Source organism: Dioscorea cayenensis, chromosome 4 (assembly GCF_009730915.1).
Source record: "Dioscorea cayenensis subsp. rotundata cultivar TDr96_F1 chromosome 4, TDr96_F1_v2_PseudoChromosome.rev07_lg8_w22 25.fasta, whole genome shotgun sequence".
NCBI lineage: Eukaryota > Viridiplantae > Streptophyta > Magnoliopsida > Dioscoreales > Dioscoreaceae > Dioscorea > Dioscorea cayenensis.
In genome coordinates, this window is record NC_052474.1 from 18258580 (window position 1) to 18281530 (window position 22951).

The window sequence follows — 22951 nt, forward strand, 5'->3', positions numbered from 1 at the left end:
AAAACCATGTATCCGATGATTGCACAAATCTAGTCAAGGCTTTCTCTAAGTCGGTCATTCAGGTTTCCAAGCCAGACAATCTATTTTCCATGTTTGGGGCTTGTTGTTGTTGGAAACTTGATGGTGCCATGGCCTTTGGTTGTCCTTGGTTGCTTTACGAAAAGTTGGGATGACTCTTCCAACCCTGATTGTAGGTGTTTCTATATGGATTACCTTGGTTCCTTATTGCATTACCCACAAAGTCGACTTTCTCCACCGAAGATACATCACCAATAGAGATCGGGCAATCGGCGGAAGTATGTCCTCCACCACACCCGGTACAAGTAGTCACAGCCACCACTCTTATCGAAGTTAGAAGGTCTAACTTCTTACTCAATGATCCCACTTGGGCTGCTAAAGAAGTGACTGCATCTATTTCATGGAGCCCGGCCATCTTTTTTCTTTCCCTCGCATTCCACTGATAACTGTTCATGGCCATGTCTTCTACTAACTGTCGAGCTTCTTCCAGGGTTTTACTCCCCATTGTAACTCCCACGGTGGCATCTAGCAATTATAGAAATGAGGAGGTTGGCACACTTTCTCGAATCTTGAACCCGACTTATGTCTTCGCGTTTGATCCTTCTCAAGATTTCCTCCAAATAGTGCATTCACGATCTACATTGGCTTCTATCTCTAACATTGAGCTTCACAACCCTATATGCATGAAAGTAACATAAATGCACATATATTAGAGCTAAAACCTGATAAAAGTAATGCTCATCATAAGAAAAGAACACTTCGCATTCTTATCACACAAGCACTTATCAAACTCCCCCACACTTAAGCTTTTGCTCACCCTCAAGTAAAAATTAAAACATTAACGAATAATTGAAGGAAATATTGGAAGTGCTTGGCCTTAGGTTCACCAAAGCATACAAAGAGAGCATTCTACAAGTAAGGGAAGTTTTAACATTAAATACGAAAAATCAGTGCTCTAGCTAAAAACTTGAATAAAAAAAGATAGCAAACCTGAAATTGTGTAAGTGTGTGTAAACTCGCTCAAGTCAACCCAAGGTATATTCCTTAAAGTTCTAAGTAAAAGGGACTTATTTATCTACAAAAAGTAATGAAAATTTGAAAAGATGGTAGTAGGTTCACACATCCTCTAAGGTAGCCCTTTCCAAAAAGGCCGCTAAGGTGGCTTTCTCACTTTCGATGTGGTAGCTCTTTCTAGCGGGGTGGTAGCTTTCACTCATCCCATGATATAGCTCTTTCTCTCATTAGTGCATAACTAGTATTTGACTTATGAGAATAGCTTCATACTTCATAGGTGGTAGCTCTTTCCACCCAACAAGCACAACTAAACAATGAAACTATTTTTTTTTTTCTTTTTTTGAAATTAACAAAAGAAACAACTATAACTACTCCCTTTAACATCAAACTTGAGTTTCCAAAAGAGTTTAAAGAGTGAGTAGTGCAACAAGTGTGAATCGGTCAAAAATTCCAAGAAATTCAAGTAAAAACTAGAGCATCAAAACATTCAATGTTAAAAACTCTCATAAACTCAAGAATACAATCATTGCAACTAAAGTGAACCGCCATTGGCTATGTGAGCATGTATAACAATCAAACTAATATAAAAGATATGTGTACTATGGAAACTCCAAAGTTTGGTAAGTGCTTGTGTGATAAGAATGCGAAGTGTTCTTTCCTTATGATGAGCATTACTTTTATCAGGTTTTAGCTCTAATATGTGTGCATTTATATTACTTTCATGCATATATGGTTGTGAAGCCAAATGCTAGAGAAAGAAGCTAATATAGATCGTGAATGCACCATTTGCAAGAAATCTTGAGAAGGATCAAATGAGAAGACATAAGTCAGGTTCAAGATGCGAGAATGTGTGCCAACCTCCTTGTATTCAAGTTAGCACAATGGTTTGGAGAGGCACAAACGCAGTCACATTCGAGTATCCCGGCTTGTTCATTAATAGCAGGATCTTCAATGATGAAGCCATTGTTGAAGAAGTAAAGCGACCTACGATGTAAATGTGTGCCCTTTTACATTACCTCGATGAAAATATGGATTCGGGAGTGCAGGCCACTATAGCAAACACAGTAGCAATCTACTGGAGCAGGTATTGTTCACAGCCGATCGAAAAAGAGAATTCCAGAGAATCCACAAGGGCGTGTGGATATTATCCAGGCCCGCGTGGAAATTCCACACTGGCCGTTTGGAGAATCCACAGGGGCGTGTGGATGCCCGATTCCAGCCCTATTTAAGGCTGATTTCAGCCCCAATTTTAGCATTCTTTTCTCCATCTTTTCCCCAACTTGAGAGAGGACGGCGGCTAGGGTTTGGAGAGGTATTAGCTAGGGATTGGGAGAGGTTCTATGGCTCTGACATTGTGCTCCGTTTGGAAGAAGGTTAGTGGGAGAGCTTTCGTCGGCACCGATCCGGCGAGGTGTATCCTAGGCTAGACAAAAGGACCTTTGAACTAGTAGAGGCTTCTCCACAAGACCATCGTCATGACTATCAAGGAGGTTTTCTATGGATTACTTGCTTTTACATTCCATTTCATTGATTGTAACTAGATCCATGGAGAGCTAAAACGCCTAGTGGGTACCTGGATTTGTGAACCCTAGAATGTTTTTGTTTCATTAAAGCTTGTTATTATACTTTATTTAATTGATGTTTTGTTTGAGTTCAAATCTTGAATGCTTGATTGATTGAATGCTCCCTTAGAGTGACACTAGGGTTTAGAGTTCATCTTGGTAACCTTTGTGAGTGAGTGACACACCACGAGAGTTAGACAAAGCTAGATTAGAGAAGGTTGAGAGGGTGAGTCAAGAGGTAGTGGAGCATTCTTTCCCTCCATTTCCTCGATTTCTTTATGGTCATAGTAGAGTGAATGGCCTAAGGGATGACCTTTCACTGGGGCTTAGTTGGAGAGGCAACGGAGTGAAGCGTTGAAGTGATTTTAGCACCTAGGGTTTAATTGTGACCAGGGACCTTCCGCCTGGACCAAAGGGTTAGGTCTACATCTTGGAAGATGATTTATCACATAGAATACCTAGAACTCATTGCGATTCTATACGAGTGCGAGGTTGGGAGATTATTCAATTTATCCTTTGGGACATGTATAGAGTTAGGCATGGTTGACATTAAATTTGGGACCATGTATTGAAGGATCTCTATGACTCATTAATGCATTAGTTAGAAAGCATAATAGAGGGTTTTGCACTTGAAATGATTGTCCTAGGTGGAACAATATCTTGGTATCCCATTTATATCGATTGCCTTACATCCCCTTTACTTGTGCTCTCTTTCTTTTCTCTTTTATTTTTGTTACATTACACCTTGTCACACAGCTATCATTCACTTTTTGCTTAGTTAAGAAACAATTTAAGTATTTTTATTCCCTACTCTCTATGGATGTGATACCAACTCATCTGGGATTTATTACTTTGACAAACCCGTGCACTTGCAGGATATACGCAAAGGGTGTTATCAACTTTTTGGTGCCGTTGCCGGGAAGTAGGCGTTTAGAAATACTTTGCACTTTGTTTTCTTAGCTATTCATTCATTCATTCTATTTCACATCTTCTTCTTCTTCTTTCATCGTTCTTGTTTATTCTTTTTCTTTGAATATAGAAAAATGATTAACATGCACGAGTTATTCGACACTATAACGGGAATGGTTGAAAATATAGAACAGAAAGTCCCAATGTTTACAGTACATGATACACCGTGTCATTTTTTTCAAGAGTCATATACTATTCAACAGCCTATGGAAGAATCAGTTGAAGATTATGTTGCCAGAATTCAAGAGTGGAACTGTGAATTTGATAATGTGTTAAATCAGTTTTAGAGATCTACACTGGCATCGATGAGTGATCACTTAGAAGAAAGTTTGGAGAGAGTCCTCACTCAGTTTGACTCATCCTATCATGAACAAATGCAGGAACTTTTCTCTATGGATGTGTCGATGTCAGGAAGGGAGATTTATGGAATGGAAGTATTGATAGCCAGTGAAGACCATAAAAAAACACATGCACAAGTGGAAGAAAAGGAGAATTATTATGAACATAAGGTGAGCAATTTTGAGGATATTGACAGATTGAAGGAGAACAGGTTACACCCTTCAATTGATGATCCACCAGAACTTGAGCTTAAAACCCTGCCAGCACATTTGGAGTATGCCTTCTTGATGGAACAATCTAAACTCCCGGTGATTGTGGCTTCAAACTTGTCTGTAGATCAAAAGTTTAGCATGTTAAAAAGGCATAAATCAGCTATTGCATGGAAGATTTCTGACATTAATGGCATAAATCCATTATTCTGTACTCATAAAATCTAAATGGAAGGTGACTACAAATCTGTGATCCATCCTTAGTGAAGATTAAATCCAAACATGAATGAAGTCGTCAAGGCGGAGGTGGTGAAGCTCCTAGATACAGTAATCATTTATCCCATATCTGATAGTGCATGGGTGAGTCCAACACAAGTGGTTCGGGAAAAAAGGGGGGATGACAGTTGTGAGAAATGAGAGGAATGAATTAATTCCAACCAGGACAGTGAAAAGATCGCGAGTTTGCATTGATTATAGAAGACTAAACGATGCCACTAGAAAATATCATTTCCCATTGCCATTTATCGATCAAATGTTGGAACGATTAGCAGGGCATCAATTTTACTGTTTCCTTGATGGCATGTCGGGATACTTTCAAATCCCCATAGCTCCAGAAGATCAGGAGAAAACCATATTTACTTGTCCTTACGGTACTTTTGTTTACAGAAGAATGCCTTTCGGATTGTGTAATGCACCAAAAACATTCCAGCGCTGCATGATGGCTGTTTTTGATGATCTTTAGAAAGACATTATGGAGGTGTTCATTGATGACTTTTTAGTATTTGGGGATTCCTTCGATATACGCTTAAAGAATTTGGAGAGAGTACTAGTGTGATGTGAAGAAACGAACCTAGTCCTCCATTGGGAGAAGTGTCACTTTATGGTCCAAGAGGGCATTGTCCTTGGACATAAGATTTCCCAAGCAGGGATGAAGGTGGACAAGGCAAAGATTGAGGTCATCGAAAAGCTCCCCCCACCTACAAATGTAAAAGGGATTCACAGTTTCTTGGGGCATGCAGGTTTTTACAGAAGGTTTATCAAGGACTTTTCAAAGATCACACAACCGTTAACCAAACTCCTACTAAATGATGCTCTTTTTTATTTTGGGGATGACTGTCTGAGTGCATTCAAATTGTTAAAGGAGAGATTAGTGCGAGCACCAATTTTGGCAATACCGGATTGGAATGAACCCTTTAATCTCATGTGTGACGCAAGTGATTATATGGTGGGAGCAGTTTTGGGACAAAGAAAAGATAAGCAGTTCCTACCGATTTATTATGCTAGCAAGACTCTCACAAGTGCTCAAGAAAATTATACAACCACCGAAATAGATTTGTTAGCAGTGGTGTTTGCTTTTGACAAGTTTAGGCCATGCCTCATTTTATCTTGGGTCACAGTATTTACAGATCACTCAGTACTCTGTTACCTCATGAACAAGGCTAACGCAAAGTCGAGATTGATTCGCTAGATCTTGTTGTTACAAGAATTCGATATTAAAATAAAAGATAAGAGATTAACCGAAAATGTGGTTGCGGATCATCTTTCAAGGTTAGAAGGTTGTGAGGGGCAAGAACCGGCAAGCATGGAAATCAATGATTTCTTCCCTGAAGAACATTTGTATGCAGTACAAGAGTCAGAGTCAAAGGATACTCCATGGTTCGTGGACTTTGCAAACTATTTGTCAGGAAAGGTATTGAAGTTGGGTTTTAGTTTTCAATAGAAGAAAAAGTTTTTTAGTTACTTAAAGAACTATTTTGGGATGATCCCTACCTGTTCCGTATTTGTGCTGACCATGTGGTTCGAAGATGTGTGTCTAGGGAGGAAGGTTGGAGCATTATTGCACACTGTCATTCAGGTCTCGTTGGGGGGCATTATGCGTCCAGCAGAACTACTGAGAAAATTCTGGCTGCCAGGTTCTATTGGCCGACTTTATTCCAGGATGTCCATCAGTTTGTTCTTCGATGTGACAGTTGTCAGAGGGCTAGAAACCTATCGCGAAGAGATGAGATGTCTCAGAATCCGATGCAAGTTTGCGAGGTGTTTGATGTGTGGGGAATTAACTTCATTGGACCATTTCCGAAGTCTAATGGTAATCAATATATTCTGGTTGCAGTTAACTCTTTTTCTCAATGGGTGGAAGCTCAATCTCTTCCTACTAATGATGCAAGAACTATGGTGAAGTTTCTGAAGAGGTTGTTTACTCAATTTGGGACTTCACGAATTATCATTAGCGATCGACCGACCCATTTTTGCAACACACAGCTTGCGAAAGTGCTGAAGCTTACTACCCCTTACCACCCGTAGATGAGTAGACAAGTAGAAGTCACAACCATGGAGCTCAAGAGGATCTTAACCAAGTCCATTAAACAAGGAAAATGGGATTGGTCGGAACGGTTAGATGACACACTTTGGGCTAATAGAATAGCGTACAAAACTCCAATAGGAACCACACCATATAATTTGTTGTATGGAAAATCTTGTCATTTACTTGTCAAATTAGAGCATAAAGCATATTGGGCAATCAAGACGATGAATTTTGACTTGAGCAAATCAGTAGAACAAAGAATGTTACACCTCAATGAGCTAGATGAATGGAGAATGAAAGCATATGAGAATGCAAGGATCTATAAGGAAAGAATTCGGAAGTGCCATGACAAGCATATTAACAATCTAAAAGATTTCAAAGTGGGTGATCAAGTGTTACTATTCCATTCTTGTCTATGGTTATTTCTAGGGAAGCTCAAGTCTATATGGTGTGGCCCTTATACAGTAATCGAAGTTTCACCTCATGGAGCTGTTGAGATTATTCATCCGGAGAAGGGTACATTCAAGGTGAATGGACACAACCTGAAACCATACTATAGAGGGGAGGTTGGTAATGATGACAAGGAGGTATTCTTCCTTCATATGCCCCTGTGAGGTAAGACGAGGTATGTCAAGTATAGTGACATTAAACAAGCGCTTCTTGGGAGGCAACCCAAGCATTTATTGTTGTCTAGTGTTTACAGTTTTGTTAGCTTTTAGTTTAGCAGTTCAATGGATAAGACTTTGAGTTTTGGTGTCCATATATTTTAATGCATTGCTGTGACTTTCTCATGGATTTTTGGTGCAATCGTGCGCGTTAATGTATGTGGTGAAGATTTGGTCATTTGAGCGAGTTTTTCATGTTTTAGCTGGTGTATTTTGCATAGTAGGGGAGGCTTTGAGTGTGTATACACGTTAAGGAATTTTCTGCAAAGCCTGTAGAGTTTTTTAAAGCATCCAGACAAAACACACGAGCATGGGTATTTTCCACACACCTGTGGGTCTACACTGCGAGCTCATCTAGAGAAGCACAGGAGCATGGACTTGCCCCTGTGAAAGACGTTGTGAGTTTCACACACCCGTGGATAATTTCCGCATGGGCGTGTGTCTTTCTGCAGAGACTTAGCAATTTTTCCGAGAGCACACAGGGGCATGGACACGTCCCTGTGGGCGAACCTATGACAAACACACGGGTGTGGGAATCTTTCACATGCCATGTGGATCTCTGCAGAAGAACTCTCATCCATCTAGAGAATATACATGGGCGTGTATCTACCCTTGTGGGTTTGGCGCACGGGTGTGGGTATATTCCGAACGCCCGTGTGGTTGCATTCAGAATACCTTGAGTGTTTTAGTTAGAGTGTACAGGGGCGTGTGTCTGCTCCTGTGGGCCTGTGGGCTTTCTTGTAATGGCACACGGACGTGGGTAAGTGTCACACGTCCTTGTGGATGTGCAGACATTATAAGGGAACACTCAGAGAACACTGTCTCATGCTCTCTTGCCCGATTTCAGCCCTTAAATTCCATACGGGCGTGTGGATGCCCGATTCTAGCCCTATTTAAGGCCGATTTCAACCCCGATTTCAGCATTCTTTTCTCCATCTTTTCCCTAACTCGAGAGAGGGCAGTGGCTAGGATTTGGAGAGGTATTGGCTAGGGATTGGGAGAGGTTCTACGGGTCTGACAACGTGCTCCGTTTGGAAGAAGGTTAGTGGGAGAGCTTTCTTCGACACTGATCTGACAAGGTGTACCCTAGGCCAGACAAAGGGACCCTTGGACGAGTAGAGGCTTCTCCATAAGACCATCGTCACAACTATCGAGGGGTATGGATTACTTGCTTTTATATTCGATTTCATTGATTGTAACTAGCTCCATGGAGAGCTAAACCTCCTAGTGGGTACTTGGATTTGTGAACCCTACGATGTTTTTGTTTCATTAAACCTTGTTATTATGCTTTCTTTAATTGATGTTTCCTTTGAGTTTCAGTCTTGAATGCTTGATTGATTAAATACTCCCTTAGAGTGACACCAGGGTTGAGAGTTCACCTTGGTAACCTTTGTGAGTGAGTGACACACCATGATTGCTTCCCCGCGAGTGTATGGGATCGCCAAGTAATACCTCGTGTGAAGACAAGAGGATTGTATTCCACGGGGCTAAGGATCTCCTATTACTCCTTCTTGAGCTATTATCTAGCCTAAGATCTCAAGCGATGGATTTTAATCTACTAAATGTAATTAAAGCTAAAACGATATTTGCCAACAAATTAGAGAGAACAAGCAATGAGCAAGCAAGAGAATCAATGAAATGCAAAGGCCTATGGATGTGGATCCCCTTGAGGAGTTATCATGCAACATGGATGATGATCTAAAGATGCAAGGGTAAATGGACCATGAGATTCGAAGATTATAACAACCCCAATTTCTTGGCGATTGAACCCTAATCCCATACGAACATAGATAGGAATTTCTCCCAAATCCATATCCCTACGATTGCATTATGTACGAGGAAATCTCACTTAGGAGTAAACCTACTCTTCTTCAGATTAAACCTACATTGAGGGCTACCAAACACCCGATTTCTCAGCGTGATGATACAAGTATCCCCTTCTAATCCATTCATGATCTAATACATGCGAGCAAGTCACATCTACATGCATCACTCATAAAAGAGCTACGGATTTCTCTATAGTGTAGCACTTAGCATGAAAACAGTGGATTAAATCTCAAAATTACCCAAATATGGAATTAACAAGTTATCATCCAACATACATGATAAAACCCCCAAGGTTCACCAACACAAGGTGGCCTTGGGGGTCTAGTGTGTCATCATCCCACAACAAGCAATACAAACAAGCAAAACATGAAACAGAAGCAAAAATGACACTCCCTAGATGAAATGGTGGAGGAGGAGGTGCAGAATATGCCGAATGACGCTTTCCCCGCCAAAGGAGTGCCCAATGACGCTTCCTCTAGCCGTGGGTCCCCTTCCTTCAAATCGTGGTAGATCTCCCCTTGAATGAAGTTGCCTTCTTGCCTTGAGAGTCTTGGACATTGGGCTTGGATGATCTTCTATCTTCCTTGCCCTTCTTATCCTCCCCAAGGTCGCCACAAGCCTCTCAAGTGTCTCCCAAAATATGCCCACCAAAAAGTTTAGCCAAAAGTTCCTTTTCTGCCCTAAAAGGCAGTATATATACCACCCGGGTCATACGGATCATATGGGGGTCGTATGGGGGTCGTATATCACTCAAAAACCATAGATTCTCATTCCATACAGGGTGCATACGGCCTCCATATGGCCCCATATATTGGGTAGTATGGAAATCTGGGCAGACACTCTGAATCATTCCGCTGCTACAGTACATACGGCCCCCATACTGGGTAGTATGAAATTCCTATTTTCTTCTCTTTTCGCCCAAATGATATCTTCTTGTTCTCCATGGCTTCCTTATGCCCTAGAAAGAAAATAGTAGACGATTAAGCGCAAAACGGGCATCAAACCTCATAAAGTACATGCAAAGTGAATACGATATATACATGAAAACATCTACATTTAGACACTTATCAACGCACTATTTGGTGGAATCTTGGAAGAAACAAATGCGAAGACACAAGTGGGGCTCTAAGATACACGAATGTGTGCCAACCTCCATGTATTCAAGTCATTACAATGAGTTGGAGGGGCACGAAGGCAGTCATCTTTGCGTATCCCGACTTGTGTTTTGATAGCAAGATCATCACCACTGAGGCCTTTGATTGAAGAAAAGTTGCGATCTACGGTATAAATGTGTTCCCTTTTATGTTGCCTTGATGAAAAGTGTGGAATTGGGACTGTTTTCTCGGAATACTATAGCAGGCACTGCAGCGAATCACTGTAGCAATATACTGTAACAGTTACTGCTCACAGCCGCCCGAAAATCAGGTTTCCAAAGAACCCACACGGGCATGTGGACATTCTCCATGCCTGTGAGGAAATTCCACAGGCCCGTATGAAGAATCCACAATGGCGTGTGAATGCTCGATTCCAGCCCTATTTAAGCCGCGATTCAGCCGGATTTTGAGGAGAATCTTCCACCGTGCTCTCCAACTGTTCTCCATCATTTGAGATGCCGTCGGCTAGGGTTTTGGGATGCTTTTGGCACATCTTTGGAGTGGTTCTCCGGATTCGACATTGCGCTTTGCTTGGAAGAAGGTTATTATGGAAGTTTTCATCGGCACTAATCCGACGAGGTGTGTCCTAGGATAGACAAGGGACCTTTAGAGAAGAAGAGCGTACCCCACAAGACCATCAACATAAATACCAAGGGGGTTTTCCTATGGATTACTTGTTGTTACTTTCAATTTCATTATTGATTGTATGTTACTCTATATAGAGTTAAACCCCTTAGTGGGTACTTGGATTTTGTAAATCCTAGGATGTTATTATTTCATTGACCTTTTATCATGCTTTCCTTAATTGATGTTTTTAATTGAGTTCCAATCTTGAATGCTTGTTGAGTGATTTCTCCCTTAGAGTAACACTAGGGTTGAGAGTCCATTTTGGTATCCTTTGTGGATGGGTGACACACCATGAGCATTAGACAATGTTAGATTGGAGAGGGTGGAGAGGGTGAGTCAAGAGGTAGCAGAGCATCCCCTTTCCCCTTTGATGTGATTTATCCTACCTCCATTTCCTTGAGTTCTTTGTGGTCACAATGGAGTGAAGTGCTAAAGGATGAACTCCGCTGGGGATTAGTTACACGAGCGACAGAGTGAAGTGTTGAAGTGAACTTTAGTATCTGGGGCTTAATTGTTACTAGGGGTCTTTTTCCTACACCAAAGGGTTAGATCTACACATAGGAATAAGGTTTATCACTTGGAATCCCTAGAACTCCATGAAACTTTACACAGTGTGAGGTGTTGAGACTGAGCGATTTTTCCGGTGGGACATGGGATAGAGTTAGTCACGGTTGACCTTAGGTTTGGAACTGTGTGCTTTAGGATTTCCATGAGTCAATAAGCATTAATTAGGAAGTATAATAGTAGGTCTTGCACTTGAAACATTAGTCTTAGGGGAGCAATGTATGAGTACCCCACTTCTATCGATTGTCTTTCCTCTCACTTACTCATGCCTCTCATTCTTATTTCTTTTATTTCTGTTTGCATCACATCTTATCAATACAATCGTTATTCATCTTCACTTTGTTAAGTAGCAATTTTGTTATTCTTATTCCTTACTCCCTGTAGATACGATACCCCACTCACTTGGGATTTATTACTTCGGCAAAACTGTGCACCTGTGAGCAACACGCATTGGATGTTGTCAAGTTTTTGGCACCATTGCTGGGGAATAGGGATTTAGAGATACTTTGCACTTTGCTATTTAAGCTTTCCATCATTCATTCTATTTCACATCTTCTTATTCTATCATCATTTGGATTTCTCTTTTTTATTTTAGTGCAGGAAAAATGATCAACATAACCGAATTATTTGACACAATCAAGGGGATGGTTGAAAATATAGAGCAGAAAGTTCAAATCCTTACAGTACAAGCCACGTCGTGTTTTCCCTTGCAAGAGTACTACACTATTCACCATGAAGTGGAATAATCAGTTATTGATTACATTTCCTGATTCGAGATCATAATGGTGAATTAGATAGTGTGGTGGATCAGTTTTAGAAATCTGTATTGGCATCTATGAGTAATCACTTAGAAGAAAGTTTGGAGAGAGTTCTTGCTCAGTTTGATTCGTCTTATCATGAACAAAGATAGGAACTTTTCCCTTAACTTTTCCCTTTGGTAGTTTCAATATCAGGGAAGGAAAGTTGTGAGATGGAGGAATTGATAACCATTGAAGACCATTCAGAAGCAAATGTATGAGTGGAAGAGGTGGAGAATGATTTTGAACAGGAGGTGAACAGTTTTGAGGAAATTGACAGATTGAAAGAGAGCAGACTGCGCCCATTGATTGAGGAACCACATGAATTATAACTTAAATCCTTGCTGGCACATTTGGAGTATGCCTTTTTTTATGGAAATATCAAAGCTTTAGGTGATTGTGGCTTAAAGTTTGTCTATAGATCAGAAGGAGAAGCTTGTTAGCATGTTGAAAAGGCATAAATGGGAAATTTCTTGGAAGATCTCAGATATCAAGGGCATCAATTCATCATTTTGCACTCATAAAATTTTGATGGAGGAAAATTATAAATATGTGATCCAACCCCCAAAGAAGATTGAACCCAAACATGAAGGAAGTTGTCAAAGCAGAAGTGGTAAAACTACTTGATGCAGGGATTATTTACCCCATCTCCGACAGTGCATGGGTGAGCCCAACTCAAGTAGTCCCAAAGAAGAGAGGAATGATGATTGTGAGGAATGAAAAGAATAATCTAATTCCAACCAAAACAGTCACTGGTTGGCATGTCGGCATTGATTATGGAAGGCTGAATGATGCTACACTAAAAGACCTTTTTCCATTACCATTTATTGATAAAATGTTGGAGCGGTTAGCAGGGCATCAGTTTTATTGCTTCCTTAATAGTATGTCAGGGTACTTCCAAATTCCAATAGCTCTATAGGATCAAGAGAAGACAACATTCACTTGTCCTTATGGTATCTTTGCTTATAGAAGAATGTTTTTTGGGTTATGTAACGCACTTGCGAAATTCCAATGTTGTATGACTGTCATCTTCGATGATCTTCTTGAGGATATAATGGAGGTGTTCATGGATGACTTTTCAGTATTCGGAGACTCCTTTGACATGTGTTTAACGAATTTGGAAAGAGTGCTAGTGAGGTGTGAAGAGACAAATCTTGTTCTTAATTGGGAAAAATGTCATTTTATGGTTCAGGAAGGCATTGTCCTTAGACATAAGATTTCCAAAGTGTGCATGGAGATAGATAAGGCAAAGATTGAAGTAATAGAGAAGCTTCCTCCACCTACAAATGTGAAAGGGTTCGTAGTTTTTCAGAACATGCAGGTTTCTACAGAAGGTTCATCAAGGCTTTTTCAAAGATTACACAACCGTTGACCAAACTTCTTGAAAAGGATGCTTATTTTGATTTTGGGAATGACTTTTTGATGGCATTCAATTTGTTGAAGGAGAAACTAGTGCAAACACCAATTCTAACTATACTGGACTGGAACAAACCTTTTGAGCTCATGTGCGATGCAAGTGATTATGTTGTTAGAGCAGTTTTGGGTCAGAGGAAAGATAAGCAGTTCTAACCGACTTACTATACTAGCAAGACTCTCACAAGTGCTCAAGAGAACTATACAACCACCGAAAAAGGAGTTGTTGGCAGTGGTGTTTGCTTTTGACAAGTTTAGGCCATACCTTATCTTATCTAGGGTCATAATATTTACCGAACACTCAGCACTCCGTAACATCATGAATAAGGCTGACGCAAAATCGAGATTGATTCATTGGATCCTATATTGTAAGAGTTTGATATGGAGTTAAAAGATAAGAGATGAACCGAAAATGTCATTGCAAATTACCTATCTAGGTTAGAAGGTTGTGAAGGATACGAATCGGCAAGCAAGAAAATTAATGATTTTTTTCCCGAAGAGCATTTGTATGTAGTGTAGGATTTTGAGCCAGAAGACACTCCATGGTTCACGGATTTTGCAAATTATTTGTCAGGGAAAGTACTGAAGCAGGGCCTCACCTTTCAACAAAAGAAAAAGTTTTTTAGTGATTTGAAGAACTACTTTTGCGATAATCCATACTTGTTTTGTATTTGTGCTAACCATGTGGTTTGAAGATGTGTGTCGAGTGTGTAAGGTTGGAATATTCTTGCACACTACTACTCTGGGCCAGTTGGGAGACATTATGCATCAAGTAGAACGGCTGAAAAATTTTTGGCTGCTGGTTTTTATTAGCTGACTCTATTACAGGATGCTCACCAATTTGTTCTTCGTGCGATAGTTGTCAGAGGGCTAGAAACCTATCGCGAAGAGATAAGATGCCTCAGAATCCAATGCAATTTATGAGGTGTTTGATGTATGGGGTATTGACTTCATTGGTCCATTTCCGAAGACTAATGGTAATCAATACATTCTGGTTGTAGTTGATTATGTGTCTAAATGGGTAGAGAGTCAAGCTTTACCTACTAATGATGCCAGAACCATGGTTAAATTTTTGAGGAGGTTGTTCACTGAATTTGGGACTCCATGAATTATCATTAGTGATCGAGGGACTTGCAACGCTCAACTTGAGAAAGTTTTAAAGAGCTAGAGGGTGCATCATTGCCTTGCTACTTCCTACCATCCGTAGAGAAGTGGTCAAGTGGATGTCACAAATAGAGAGCGTAAGAGAATCTTGACAAAGTCCGTGGAACAAGGAAAGTGGGATTGGTCAGAGTGCTTGGATGACACACTTTGGGCTCATAAAACAGCATATAAAACACTAATATGGTAAATAATGTCACTTGCCCGTGGAGCTCGAGCACAAAACTTGTTGGGCAATCAAAGCTATGAACTTTGACTTGAGGAAAGCAGGTGAACAAAGAATGCTCTATCTTAATGAGTTGGATGAATGGAGAATGAAGGCATATGAGAATGCAAGAATTTACAAGGAAAGAATTCGGAAGTGGCACGACAAGCATATTAAAACCCGAAAGCAATTTAAGGTAGGGGATCAAGTGTTATTGTTCAATTCTCGCCTAAGCCTATTTCCGGGGAAGCTCAAATCTAGATGGTTTGGGCGCTACACCGTGACTGAGGTGTCACCCTATGGTGCTATTGAAATCTCTCACCCGGAAAGAGGTACATTCAAGGTGAACGGACATCCCCTAAAGCCCTATTTTGTTGGGGAGGTTAGTAAAGACGACAAGGAAGTATTCTTTCTCCGAGAGCCCCCGTGAGGTAATAAGAGGTACGTCAAGCTTAGTGACATTAAACAAGCGCTTCATGTAGGTAACCCTAGTCTTTACTGTTTTTCTAGTTTTTTGTTTAGTGTTTACATGAATAAGGTTTAAAGTGTTGGTGTATTAATTTTTAAATGCTATTGCTGTGATTTTATAATGGATCTTTGGTGAATATGTGTGCTTTAAATGTGTACAGTAAAGTTTCTAGTCACTTGAGCATGTTGTGCATTTTTCTTTGGTATATTTTGCATGATAGAAGTAGGCTTTGAGTGTATTTATAGGTTCAAGAATTTTTTTTTTTGAAGACCTTGCAGTTTTTCAATGGCATCCAGAGAAAACGCAAAAGCGTGTAGAATTTCCACATGCCTGTGGGTTTCTATTAAGAAGCTCGACCATAGAAGGCACAGGAGCGTGGACTCGCCCCTGTGCGATACCTACCGACTGTCACACGTCTATGGGTAATTTCTGCACCGGCGTGTGTCTTGCTGCAGATACTTAGAAATTTTTCCTGAGAAGACACAAGGGATCTACACACAGTCGTTTGTAATTTTCAAACACCCATGTGGATCTCTGTAGAAGAGCTCTTTTCCATCTCGAGAATGCACAGGGGCGTGGGAGTGCCCCTGTGGATGGGCCTTGTGAAGTGACAAGGTCCCCTTGCGTATATCCCACAAGTGCACGGGTTTGTCGAAGTAATAATCCCGGATGAGCGGGTATCGAATCCACAGGGAGTAGGCAATAAAAACACTTAATCTGTTTCTTAGCTATGTGAAAAATCAATAGTGATAAGTGTGACAATGATTCAATTCTCAAAAGTAAATCAACAAGTAAGAGAGCACGAGTAAAGGAGAAGGTAAGGCAATCGATAAAGACGGAGTACGCGGATAATGCTCCACCTAGGACGATCGCTTCAAGTGCAAGAACCCTCTATTATGCTTCCTAATCAATGCAATAGTGAGTCGTGGAAATCCTTCATTACATAGTCCCAAATCTAAGGTCAACTATGCCTAACTCTATACATGTCCCGGAGGAGAAATTGAACAATCTCAACACCTCGCACTCGCATAGAGTTGCAATGAGCTCTAGGGATTCCAAGTGATAAATATCTTCCTAATTATAGACCTAACCCTTTGGTCCAGGTGGAAGGTCCCTAACCACGATTAAGCCCTAGATACTAAGATTACCTCAACGCTTCACTCCGTTGCACTCGCAATTAAGCCCCAGCGGAGGGTCATCCCTTAGACCATTCACTCTATTATGGCCGCAAAGAACTTGAGGAATGGAGATAGAATCTATCATGTCGGAGGGGAAGGGGATGCTCCTGTACCTCTCGACTCACCCTCTCAATCCTCTCCAACCTAGCTTTGTCTAACACTCGTGGTGTGTCACTCACTCACAAGGTTACCAACAAGAACTCTCAACCCTAGTGTCACTCTAGGGGAAATGTTCATACAATCAAGCATTCAAGGTTGGAACTCACAATAAACATCAATTAATTGAAAGCATAATAAAGAGATTCAATGAAATGAATACATCCTATGGTTCACAAATACCCAAGTACCCACTAGGTGTTTAGCTCTCCATGGAGCTAAATACAATCAAAGAAATTGAATGTAAAAACAATGAATCCATAGAAAAACCCCCTCGATGGTCGTGTCGATGGTCTTGTGAAGAGTCTTCTACTCGTCGCAAGGGATCCTTTGTCCGACCCAGGATACACCTCGCCGGATCGGTGCTGACGAAAGCTCTCCCAATAACCTTATTCCGAACGACACGTGATGTTGGAGCCATAGAACCTCTCCAAAATCCTAGCCAATATCCCTCAAAACCCTAGCCGAAGCCCTCTCTCAAGTTGGGGAAAAGATGGAGAAAAGAATGCTGAAATTGGGACTTAATCGGCTTTAAACAGGGCTGGAATCGGGCGACCACACGGGCCTTTGGATCTTTCCCACGCCCATGTGGAATTTCCACACGGGCGTGGATAATTTCCATAAGCCCATGTGGGTTCTCTGATTTCCTATTTTCTCGGCCGGCTGTGAATAGTGCTACTACAGTACTTTGCTACATTGTTGTTGCAGTTCTCTGCTACAGTATCAGCCCTGAATAGCTTCTCGAATCCATGCTTTCATCGGAGTAACGCAAATGGGCACACGTTCACGTCATGGATCACTTGCTTCTTCAATGATAGACAAGTTGGTGGAGCTCTTATTCTTTGTGCATAAGTCAGAATGCTCGAGTGTGACTGCCCTTGTGCCCCTCCAAATGGATGTGCCAACTCGAATACGAGGAGGCTGGCACACACTCTAGCATCTCACACCTGACCTATGTCTTCGCGTTTGAACTTTAACAAGATTTCCCCCAAAATCTGTGCATTATGATCCACATTTGCTTCTTTACTTCATAATCGGCTTCACAACCCTACCTGCACGAAAGTAACATAAAAACACACATATTAGTGTAAAAACCCGAGAAGAGTAATGCTCAACATAAGGAAAGAATGCTTCGCATTAATATCACACAAGCACTTATCATGAAGTTCCACGCCCGTGTCCAATTTCCGTACAGGCATGGGAAACAATTAGAGAATTTTCTCGATGGACAGAGAAACCACAGGGGCGTGGAGATGCCCTCGTGGGTCGGGCACACAGGCGTGGGTAATTTCCACAGACCTCTATGGATGTATAGAACTCAAGAAGGCTGCAATTTCCTTTATAAACTTGTCAATCCTTTTTCATTATCACACTCCGAGAACTCATAGAAAGCTCTCTCACACCTTTCTGACCTTCCACTATCAATTAGAGAAGTTTTAATTGAGTTTCTCAGCCATTTTCAAGGTTCCTCAACTTTATCTTGTCGGTAAACCCTTATTTTCTCTTCTCTTTGTCATACTTAATTATGTTCAATTGAATCTGATAAACATGTTTCATTTTTCCTTTTTAATGATGGATGCATCCTCTAGAGCAAGTTTGAACTGAATTTATGATGGATTTGCGAATTTTTAGCAAGACAACCGTGCGACTTTCACGCCCTGTGAATCCACACGGGCGTGTGGAATTTCCACATGACCTTGTGGATTCCTATAGTGTTGATTTTCTTGAGTAAACTTAATCAATTCTTTTTGAAACCCATGCAGTTATAGCTTCTAGCATGAGAACAAAGAAAGTAGCCAGCAAGCATCACTGAGAGTGCTCTCCTAAGCCCAAACATATAGAGTATGCCATTCCCAAGCACTAGGCTCTGTTTGAGCATCTTTCCAATCTGAAATTTGGTAAGATACAGTTTCCAGATTCGAGTGCTGAGCAAGAGATACAGTTGGCCAATGATATGACAGATGAGATTGAGGAAATGCTAGCTATACGCAGTTGGTGCAAATTTCTCACAATTCATGATCCTGCCATCCATATGCTGATAAGTGCTTGTGCGATATGAATGCGAAGCATTCATTCCTTATGTTGAGTATTACTTTCCTCAGTTTTCTACATTAATATGTGTGTTTTTATGTTACTTTTATGCAGGTAGGGTTGTGAGGCCGAGCATGAAGGAAATGGGCCAATGTGGATCATAATGTACCTATTTTAGAGGAGATCTTGTTAAGGTTCAATCGCGAAGACATAGGTCAGGTGTGAGATGCTAGAGTGTGTGCCAACCTCCTCGCATTCGAGTGAGCACATCCATTTGGAGGGACACAAATGCAGTCACGCTCGAGCATTCCGACTTATGCATATAAGAACAAGAGCCCCGCCAACATGTACATCATTGAAGAAGCAAGTGATTCACGACGTGAATGTGCGCCCGTTTGCGTTACCCCGATGAAAGTATGGAATTGGGAAGTTAATCGGTCGAAGAGCGTAGCAAAAGCTACGGTAGCAATCTTTGTAGCAACATCTGTTCACGGCCGGCAGAAATCGGAGAAGCAGAGAATCCACAGGGGCGTGGAAATTATCACGCCTGTGTGGAAATTCCCTGCAGGCGCGTGTATCGATCACGCCGTGGAGTTGCCCTATTCCGACTACTGTAAAAGCCGATTCAGCCCAGATTTTTGGTATTCTTTTCTCCATCTTTTCTCCAACTTGTAGAGAGCTTGGCTAGGGTTTCAATGGGTATTGGCCAAGGTTTTGGAGAGGTTCTACGGCTCCGACATTGTGATTCCATTAGGAAGAAGGTTGGTAGGGGAGCTTCCATCGAGGCGTATCCTATACCGGACAAAGGAATCCTTGGACGACGAGTAGAGGACTTTCCACATGACCATCGACATGACCATCGAGGAGGTTTCTTTATGGATTCATTGCTTTTACATTCAATTTCTTTGATTGTACTAAGCTCCATGGAGAGCTAAACCCCTAGTGGGTACTTGGATGATTGTGAACCCTAGGATGTATTCGTTTCATTGAACTTCTTTATTATGCTTTCAATAAATTGATGTTTATTGTGAGTTCCAACCTTGAATGCTTGATTGTATGAACATTTCCTCTAGAGTGACACTAGGGTTGAGAGGTCTTGTTGGTAACCTTGTGAGTGAGTGACACACCACTAGCGTTAGACAAAGCTAGGTTGGAGAGGATTGAGAGAGTGAGTCGCGAGGTACAGGAGCGTCCCCTTTCCCCTCCGACGTCATAGATTCTACCTCCGTTCCTCGAGTTCTTTGCGGCCATAATAGAGTGAATGGTCTAAGGGATGATCCTCCGCTGGGGCTTAATTGCGAGTGCAACGGAGTGAAGCGTTGAGGTGATCTTAGTATCTAGGGCTTAATCGTGGTTAGGGACCTTCCACCTGGACCAAAGGGTTAGGTCTATAATTAGGAAGAGATTTATCACTTGGAATCCCTAGAGCTCATTGCAACTCTATGCGAGTGCGAGGTGTTGAGATTGTTCGATTTCTCCTCCGGGACATGTATAGAGTTAGGCATAGTTGACCTTAGATTTGGGACTATGTAATGAAGGATTTCCACGACTCACCATTGCATTGATTAGGAAGCATAATAGACAGTTCTTGCACTTGAAGCGATCATCCTAGGTGAAGCATTATCCGAGTACCCCATTCTTTATCGATTGCCTTACCCTCTTCTTACTTTTGCTCTTTCACTTGTTGTTTTTATTGTTGAGAATTGAATCAATTTCACACTTATCACTATTGATATTCCACATAGCTAAGAATCAAATTAAGTATTTTCACTCCCTACTCCTTGTGGATTCGACCCCGCTCACCCGGGATTATTACTTCGACAAGCCTGTGCACTTGCGAGATATAAGCAAGGGGACCTTGTCATATGCCAATGCTAGAGGTATTGGCATCATTTGAGTTTGACATATCATACTCTAGTTTTAATAGCGGTGACGCCATAAGTTCAGAGTATTCGGGCATCATAATAGTATGAGCGTCACATAGTTCTCGATCTGGTTGGAGTTATACGATAAAGATTTTACTACCACAAAGGAGTATGAGCATCTTCCTACAGATTACCCAGGTAGCTTGACTCCTCAGCGTGAATATCGGCAATTATGTGGCCGTGGTCAGTATGAGTCCGGGGTGTCGAAGGCCACTTGTGTGCCTCGACCGAGCTACAAATATATGCATGCCATCCTGAGCCGATCAGTAAACGGACGAGGCGATAGTACAGGTGTTTTGAGCCGACAGCAACTTCTCTACTTGTATTCCATGGTCCAGAGTTACCCGATTTATCTTGGCCACATATTAGCAGAGTATATGAGACATCAGGGTTAGTATGCCAGGATCAGTGATTTTTTCTCCAGCCAGTACATCGCTGGGCTCATCATCGGAATAGGTCTACGAGATACTATTAGAGGGATTGAGAAGATAATCGTTCCTGTCCCCCTGGCTGTGGAGATGATCAGACAGATGGGGATGCTGCGCAGGTATGGGCTGGGAGTGCATGTACTGATTGTACCCAATCTAGAGATAGCTGAGGACGGTGGTGACCCGACAGAAGGGTCGTGTCATGCGCAGGATCCTCAGCCTGAGCAGACTGAGACTAAGGCAACTTTTGCAGCACAGTTGCCACGTCCAGTGTGCATGTTCTCATCATCTCGAACCTATGATCGATTCGAGAGGCTCGAGAGTGCTGTAGGGGTACTTCGGTCCGAGATCGCCGAAGTTCCTACGATACAGAGGGCGCAGCATACAAAGTTCATGGCGCGTTTTGACATTATACAACAGCTACTAGAGTGAGACACGGGATCACCATTTGTGATGCGACCCCGGACCCCTCCGACTCCTCTAGTGGCATCATCACCGGTTCATGCACCGATCGATCCACCTAGTCCACCACTAGTAGCAGCAGCAGAGGAGTCCTAGCCAGACACCGACACTTGATGCGTCTTTCTTTTTCTTTATTTTTTTCTTGTCTATGTATTTTATTTTGTATTATTGCTAGACTTGTACTACTCATAAAGGATTCTCCTTCTGAGTATGTCTTTTACTTTCATTTTGTTGTCTCGAGTTGTATTCATTGCCTTATATTTTGTATACTCTAGCTGTTTTTGTTTTTATTGAGCTTCACTGAACCCCTTTGTGTATGCATGTAGATGGTCTTGTCAGTATGGTACTTGAGAACTAGTTATGGACACGGCCAATGAGGGCCGTTGTGCTTCACAACCTGTTGGAACTTTACTCCCAAGGATTTAGCTCCATCAGACACATCATTAGGAGTCACGAGAGTATTATTTCAATTGACCACTCCCACATATTTACTTGATTGCTATACTTTCTATTGCGCTTGCATGCGTACATTAAGGGCAATGTACATCTTAAGTGTGGGGGGAGTTCACTTTGCACATATCTTTTACACAAGTTTTAATTGACATACATGCTCACGTAGCCAATGGCTGTTCACCTTCGTTGTAATTTTTGTATTCTTGAGTTTAGGAGACATTTTGACGTTGAATGTTCTCATGCTCTAGTTTTCTTTTTTACTTGAATTTCTAGGATTTTTTGCCCGATTGATATTTGTTGCACCACTCACTCATGAAACTCATTTAGAAACTCAAGTTTGATGTTTAAGGGACTAATTAGTTCTGTTTCTTGTTCTATTTTACTGAAAAAAATTCAAAAAAAGAAATGAAAAAAATAGATATATTGCTTAGTTGTGCATTTTGGGATTAAAAGAGCTACCATCTATGAAGTATGAATCTACTCTCATAAGTCAGATTCTAGTTATGCTCTAATGAGAGAAAGAACTATCTCATGGGATGAGTGAAAGCTACCACCCTGGTAGAAAGAGCTGCCACCTTGAAAGTGTGAAGCCACCTTAGCGGCCACTTCGGAAATGGCTACCTTAAAAGAAGTGTGAAGCTACTACCATCCTTTTGTTTTGTTATGCTTGTAGTTAAATAAGTCCCTTGTACTTTGAACTTTTAGAAGTATATCTTGGGTCGAATTGAGTGAGTTCATACACTTACATGATGTCGGGTTTATTGTCCTTTTTTATTCAAGTTTTTAGCTAGAGCATTGATTTTTCTTATTTAGTGTTAAAAGTACCCCTTCTTGAAGAATGCTCTCCTTGAATGCTTTGGTGAACCTAAGGCCAAGAACTTTCAAATTTTCCTTCTTCTATGCTTCAATGTTTACTTTTGGTTGAGGACAAGCAAAAGCTTAAGTGTGGGGGAGTTTGATAAATGCTGGTGTGTTAAGAATGCAAAGTGTTCTTTCCTTACGATGAGCATTACCTTTATC